At 38.8% G+C, this 6,196-nt stretch overlaps 1 protein-coding gene across 1 annotated transcript in view; it reads left to right on the top strand.

Moving 5' to 3' along the window:
- The first annotated feature begins 526 nt into the window (after positions 1–526).
- LOC116325506 (carbohydrate sulfotransferase 8) overlaps positions 527–6,196 on the top strand; it is a 179,599-nt gene continuing 173,929 nt past the window's right edge. Inside the window, exon 1 of the mRNA XM_039612886.1 lies at positions 527–649. The gene's annotated coding sequence lies outside the window, so the exon portion shown is untranslated. The remainder of the gene's footprint in view (positions 650–6,196) is intronic.

Below are 6,196 nucleotides of genomic sequence, written 5' to 3'. Positions count from 1 at the left end.
ATTCTGCAGTGAGCACTTTGTTTAATCTACCATGCTCTCACACTCCCCCGAGGTTTCACAGTCGAGACTTTAACAGCAGGCACTTTACTGGGTGTGGTTGGCTACATAATGCACGCAATAAAAAGCAGCACTGCTCATACCCACATACGGTAGCCACCCCTTCATTAAAGAGAACAGTAGCAGTTGGCCATGTTTCTGCTGAAACTGCTTTGTCAGCTGTTTAACATTGTGTTACTGTAATTGACCACATACGAGCAACAAAGAGACAAAACCAATATTGGACTAGAGAGCGTAAATACTTGCTCTTCCTGCAGTCTCCGTGATCTCAAAAGGCTTGGGAGACTCACTCCATGACTTTCTAGGCAGGATATGTTGTTGTGGTTCCATAGGGAGCGCTGAAAGGATGGAATGGTTTCATTTGGGTCAGGTCGGCTGTGGAGTTTGAGTCCCAGAGTACATTAGAGAGAGCTGAAAAAATGCTCTTAGACAAGCCAAGGAGCTGATTCGAGTGCCATGGCTGCCCTGGAGTGCTTTTACCATGCCCTGTGGATCCTTTGGGTTCATTAAGCAGTTCGGAGTTTGAGTCAGAAGCCTCTCTACAACCTGCTGTGACACGAAGAAAACGCCCTTGACTGAAAAAGAAAAAACAGTAAGTACTACAGGTAATGCCAGTAGGAAACCCTGAAGGGCACGTTCTCTTGAATCCATTTAAAGAGTGAGAAGGTAGCTCCAAGGTAAACTTGGTGTTGAGGGTGAAGAGGGAAAGCAGAGTTCATAATACTTGATTTTTAGTAAATAATATTTCACTTTCTTGCAACCATATTATAAACATGTTTTCTAAAACACAGAACAAAACTAAGGATATCAAAGCTATTAAATAAAACATACCTAAATATTTTAATGTAAGCACAACAGTGCAAATCAGCAAAATGTTCTTAAATGTTAAACTCTTCTAAGCATTTAGATATTGTAACATAGTTGCACACTCATTGCACTCTCTTGATCAGCTTCATGCAGTTACCACCAGAAGTTTTCTAAATAGTCTTGAAAAAGGTCCTATATATTCTGGCTGCTCAATCATTATGAGGTCCAAAGCATTTGAAAACCATCTCATTTGGACTTAGGCTTGCTGTGAAGGCCAGGTTATTTGATGCAGCACTCAATCACTCACCATCTTTGTCAGAGCCTGGAAGTGTGTGTTTGGTCATTGTCCTCATGAAAAACAAATTACAGTCTCACTATGGCCAAACCAGATGGGATGGCATGTTTGAACAGGATGTAGAGGTAGCTATGTTAGTAAAGTAAGAATAAATCTGAATCTGACCTTCAGGTATTAGAGTAATGATGGACTAGGATAAATTCTTGAATATTTTTTTTTCAAAGTGTCAAAAGTTTACTGAAAACCAATCCAGGCTAGGACCACATAAAGATGGTCAACATACTGTAGTCAAAACAACAAAAGAGCAATGAAGATTTTAGGATGGAATTTTGATTTGTGTGATGCTGTTTTGTATGTTTTATGCAGATTGTACTGTAGTTGTATTATGTACAAAATATAAAAAATAGAGATACCTGAATAAGTGTCCAGCTTTGACTGCTACAGTTTGTAATTTTAAATCAGCAGCATAAAAACTAAAACTTTTTTCTAAAATAAAATATTTCTCTATTATGAAAGTTGTGTTTCGTTAATAGCAGATATTCTACTTTGGAGGGAAACTTTTAAAAATCCCAGGCTGTTGCTTTTTAGGTGTGCGTGTTTCAGTGATCAGAGAGAATGTGATTTTATGTAATGATATGCAGAGGTGCTATTCTCATCTGGCAGACGGCTGCTGCACTGCAGTATGAAAGTGTTCCTTTCGGCAGTGAGCACGTGTTGCTGCATGGGTTCTTCCAACTCGAATACACTAGAGATAGAGACTAGGTCCGCTGGCACAACTCAACTGCAATAGAAATTCACACTGTGCTCAATATCCGGATGAACTCTGGCAAGATTCTTCAAATCTATTCATGAAGTTTTAAAAAAGACCAAAAGTGTAAAAGATTCACAAGTATATTTAAACCTTCCAGACTGTACTTGTGCTTCAGTGCTATAAAATCTTCTTATTCTACAAATTCTTATACTCTTATTCTCTTTCCAAAGAGTTTGATTTATCATTGATACAATGATACAAAGCTGATCTTAATTTCCTATAGATTATCTCCTTCTTGATGCTTTGGAAATAAGAGTTCAGTGTTCCCCCATTGAAAATATCTGATATCTTTTTGCAGTCATACCGGAGCTTTTTCAATAAGCAGAGTCGAAGATTGGTGTATTATGAGGCAAGACCACTTTTACACAGCAGTATTTGTCATTTATTTAACGATAATACCCCGGAAGGTTAGAACGCAGTTTATACACAGTAAGTGTTTGTTGTTCCTTGACGAGCGGTAGAGAGAGCGATATGATTTATATTGGGTATATGTTTGCTTTTTGACAATTTAAACACTGGCGCATTAACAGATAATGAACTTTAATGTGTAAAGATGAGAAAACACAGGACATATACACATAAAAACACACACCCACATTCTTTACAACCTAATAAGGAAGTTGTGCATCTGGAGCTATAATGTTAATCATTAATCATTACTGATAAGGGAGGTAGAAGTTATAAAACACACTATTCTTTAATATCAAGGTATTGCTCATTGCTCATCTTAATTCTTCTGCTGCTGAATTATGTAGATTACAAAGACTGAGCCCGTTTAACAGACTACTCACTTTCCCAAAAAGCAGCAGAAAGAACAAGGGAGTCAAAATATTTCTTACTATTGGAATTCAAATGATATATTTAAATTTACTGCAGTTATTTTCAAAATAAACTCAATCTACACAAAAATGGGTAAGTCGTTAGATATTATATTCTTATAAAGGGGTAACAACAGCAACAAAGAGCACATGTAAAGCAGCAAGGATGTACCAGTCTGTGATACAACATGAAATCAACAGTTAATGTTCATTTTAAGTCTTTTTCCACCTGAGGTATAGCAAATTGGTAGCCAGGTGCTATACAGAAGCTGGCAGATACTGCAGTCAAATACATGACTGCTAGATGAGAAAAGCTACAACTCATCACTTTAAGCTTCTCTCAAAGAGACAGGTCATCCTGTGGTCTTGACACAAGCATGAATCCTCCCAACCCAAATAAAGCCATCCCAAAGCACATCACCTAGTCTGCAGGCAGGTGCACTGAAACAGATACCAAAGCTTAGAGCCACTGAGGCCATTTAGTCTCCTCCCTGACAAAAGAGGTCCCAGAAAAATATCTGAAGTTGAAAGGAAACAGTGCTGTGCAGCAACATAAAGCAAAAGATAAAACAGCATAAAAACATTGCACTTCAGAGGCAACAACACAGTTTATTACCCACCGCAAAGTCAGAAGACTTTGCATTTATATAGTCTGAATATTTAAACATAACCCTGAGCTGCCTGTCTGAGTCCAGGCAGATAATTGGCACACAGAGAGTAAAATGCATAGCCTAGGGTTTACCCATCCTACACATCTCCATGGTTGGCCTAATGCTTTTTGTCCACACCCTGATACTGGAGTACTCAGTAGCCAGGGGATTGGCTGCCCACGCAGTGCATTGCCTGTCAATTGATCAGGGCCTGACTCCAGCTTAGTGCACCCTCACTGGGAACCTCAAATGAGGCACAACACCAGGGCATTCATCTTCATCAGAGCACCACAGGATAAAGTATCAGGGAGTTTTGTTTTTTTTTTCTTTAGCAGCGATGGGACAAATAAACCACTCAAAACAGATAATTTTTCCTTCTATTTGTAGTGCTTCAAGTGCTATCACTATCACATAATGCCTATGCTGTGTCCATGATGAAACTATATTGCAGACCCTCTCTGCTGACTCAATCTAATTACATGGTGCTTCTGTGCAGTGTTTAAGCCAAGCACATGCACATTTGCAGTATGATCATTTGCATCTTGGATATAACTGTGAAAACTTGATGCCCTCAATTTTTCAGCAAGCTAAATCTTCCTTTTCTGCTGCTTCTCAATGATAAATCACCAGTTCACCGAAAACCCGAGTGAACAGGGAACTTGAGGGTTTGACCAATGTCAGAATTGGAGACATTGCTGTGCTACCAGTCAATACCAACAAATAAAACAGCCTGCTCAGATGGAGAATCGTCAATTTATTTTGCCTGATGTAATTCATTAAACTGTTGCTTATGCCCATTTATCATAATCAATCAAAGGGCAGTTGAGCCAAAAGAGCAATTTAGAGCGCTACAGAGTTATGCCATTGCTGAGTCCATAATAAATTTGAGGAAGATTATATAAGGCAATATTGAACCTTGGGGTACATTCTCTGTCAGACTGTAATGAATCATTCATTGCTTAAGATCTATATTTTACAAATCAGTGACAGATGAAAACAGATGAATGAATAAGGTGTGAATGCGAGTTACAGAGGTTAAGCAAAACAGCTGTTGTGTGAGACACTGATTGTTAAGCACTCAAAATAATAACACTTTTTTTTAACCCACTGAACATTTCAGTTGAATGCATGTACCATAAATGATGAAATAAAACTTTGAGGTGAACTCAACAAACCAAAAACATACTTTTACCATGGTGGTGACAAATTTTGGTAGGTGCTATATAATAGGCAACTTCTTGCTCTGGGCAGACTTTGGATCCCAGCACTATTGATTATGAGTAACACCAGATGCCAGAGTTGGATGAGAAATGAGCAGTCAGAGGATGGAACTGATGAGTGTGCCACGAGGAGGTTATTTGTCTTTTGGACAGGGAATTGTGTCAAGACTCACAACCCTCAAAATCCATCAGAATCTCACTGTCCAACAGACTATATGTTCATTAAAACAAATGATGACATTTTCATTTGAAGATGCTGTTAAATGATCCTGTCCACTTCAAGATTTTGTTTCTTGAGCAAAGTCTTTAAAACATGACCATAAATACTTTATGGTCCAATCATTGATCTAGAGCACAAAATAATAACATTTCTATCCATTTTTCAATATCGGTGTAAAATAATGCTTTCCAGGGTAATCTGATCCCAGAATCTGTTCTATTTTTTGGCATAGATCTAATTAGTAAAGCATGTATTTCAAAGCCATACAGAGATTGCCCACCCTTGCTGCTACAAAATAGGCAACACTGATCATTTTCAGCTTATTTTCTAGTCAGGCCTGCTGATACCCCACACAACAAATGGCCCACAGTCCCACCAGAGACACGCTGCAGCTGCCGTGCTGGTGCGTCTTAGATCTTCAGGACTACGGCGATGTTTTGTCCCACATACATGCAGCAGCTTTGTAATTTAAAAAAGGCCTCACAATAAACCCTGCATGTGCTGCAGTGGTAGAAAAGCCTTCCTGTGGGTCTGAATTAGTGTTCTTGGACTTGTACCCAGAGTCCTTGCAGCCAAATCAAGTCAAGAGAAGAATTTTCTTTGCTGCCAAACACCAGCAGAGGGGGATGTGCTCAAGTCAGGAGGAGCAAGTGAATGTGTCAGCTGTGCCGGTTGAAGCCTCAGAAGCTTCCTTGCAGCCACACCCTGATATAAGGCCACGTACTGACAAAGCCACAGTGACGTGTGCAAGGATGTGTAATATTTATCTGAACAAGAGCATTGTTCACAGCGCTGCACTTGAAACATTTCATATAAGCTACTTTACAACACAGTCAAAATACAGGATGTGTGTTGTCTCAGGGTTAAATAGTCAACTTGTGTTTATAAACATGACAGATGGAAATAGTGACAATTAAATATTGCTTTACATAAATCATGTCAGATAATAGCGCTGAGCATGTTTGGCACGTTGAGATTTAAATGACTCCTTAGCAGTGGTGTCATAGATTTTCAGAGGATTGTGAATTGAGGTTTTCACGTATTGGCTGTCACTTTGGAAACAAAACTCGAAAACACTCTGCCTCAGTAGAGCTAAGTGAGCAGTGCTAATATTAGCGGGGTTTTTTTTTTTTTTTCAAAATAATAAAAAACCAGGTTAAAAATCCCTTCTGCAGGGCTTTATGAAATAGTCTGAGATAAATTATGCACATCCACTGGCTTTTGATATCCATCCCACGGGGCTTTTTTTCTTTTCATTAAAGCTCTATTTTTTCCAACTATGCATCCTTTTTTTTCTCAGAGAAAATGACTGGGCAAA

The sequence above is a fragment of the Oreochromis aureus genome, linkage group 1 (assembly GCF_013358895.1).
Source record: "Oreochromis aureus strain Israel breed Guangdong linkage group 1, ZZ_aureus, whole genome shotgun sequence".
Lineage (NCBI taxonomy): Eukaryota > Metazoa > Chordata > Actinopteri > Cichliformes > Cichlidae > Oreochromis > Oreochromis aureus.
This window is presented reverse-complemented; position numbering and strand designations above follow the sequence as displayed.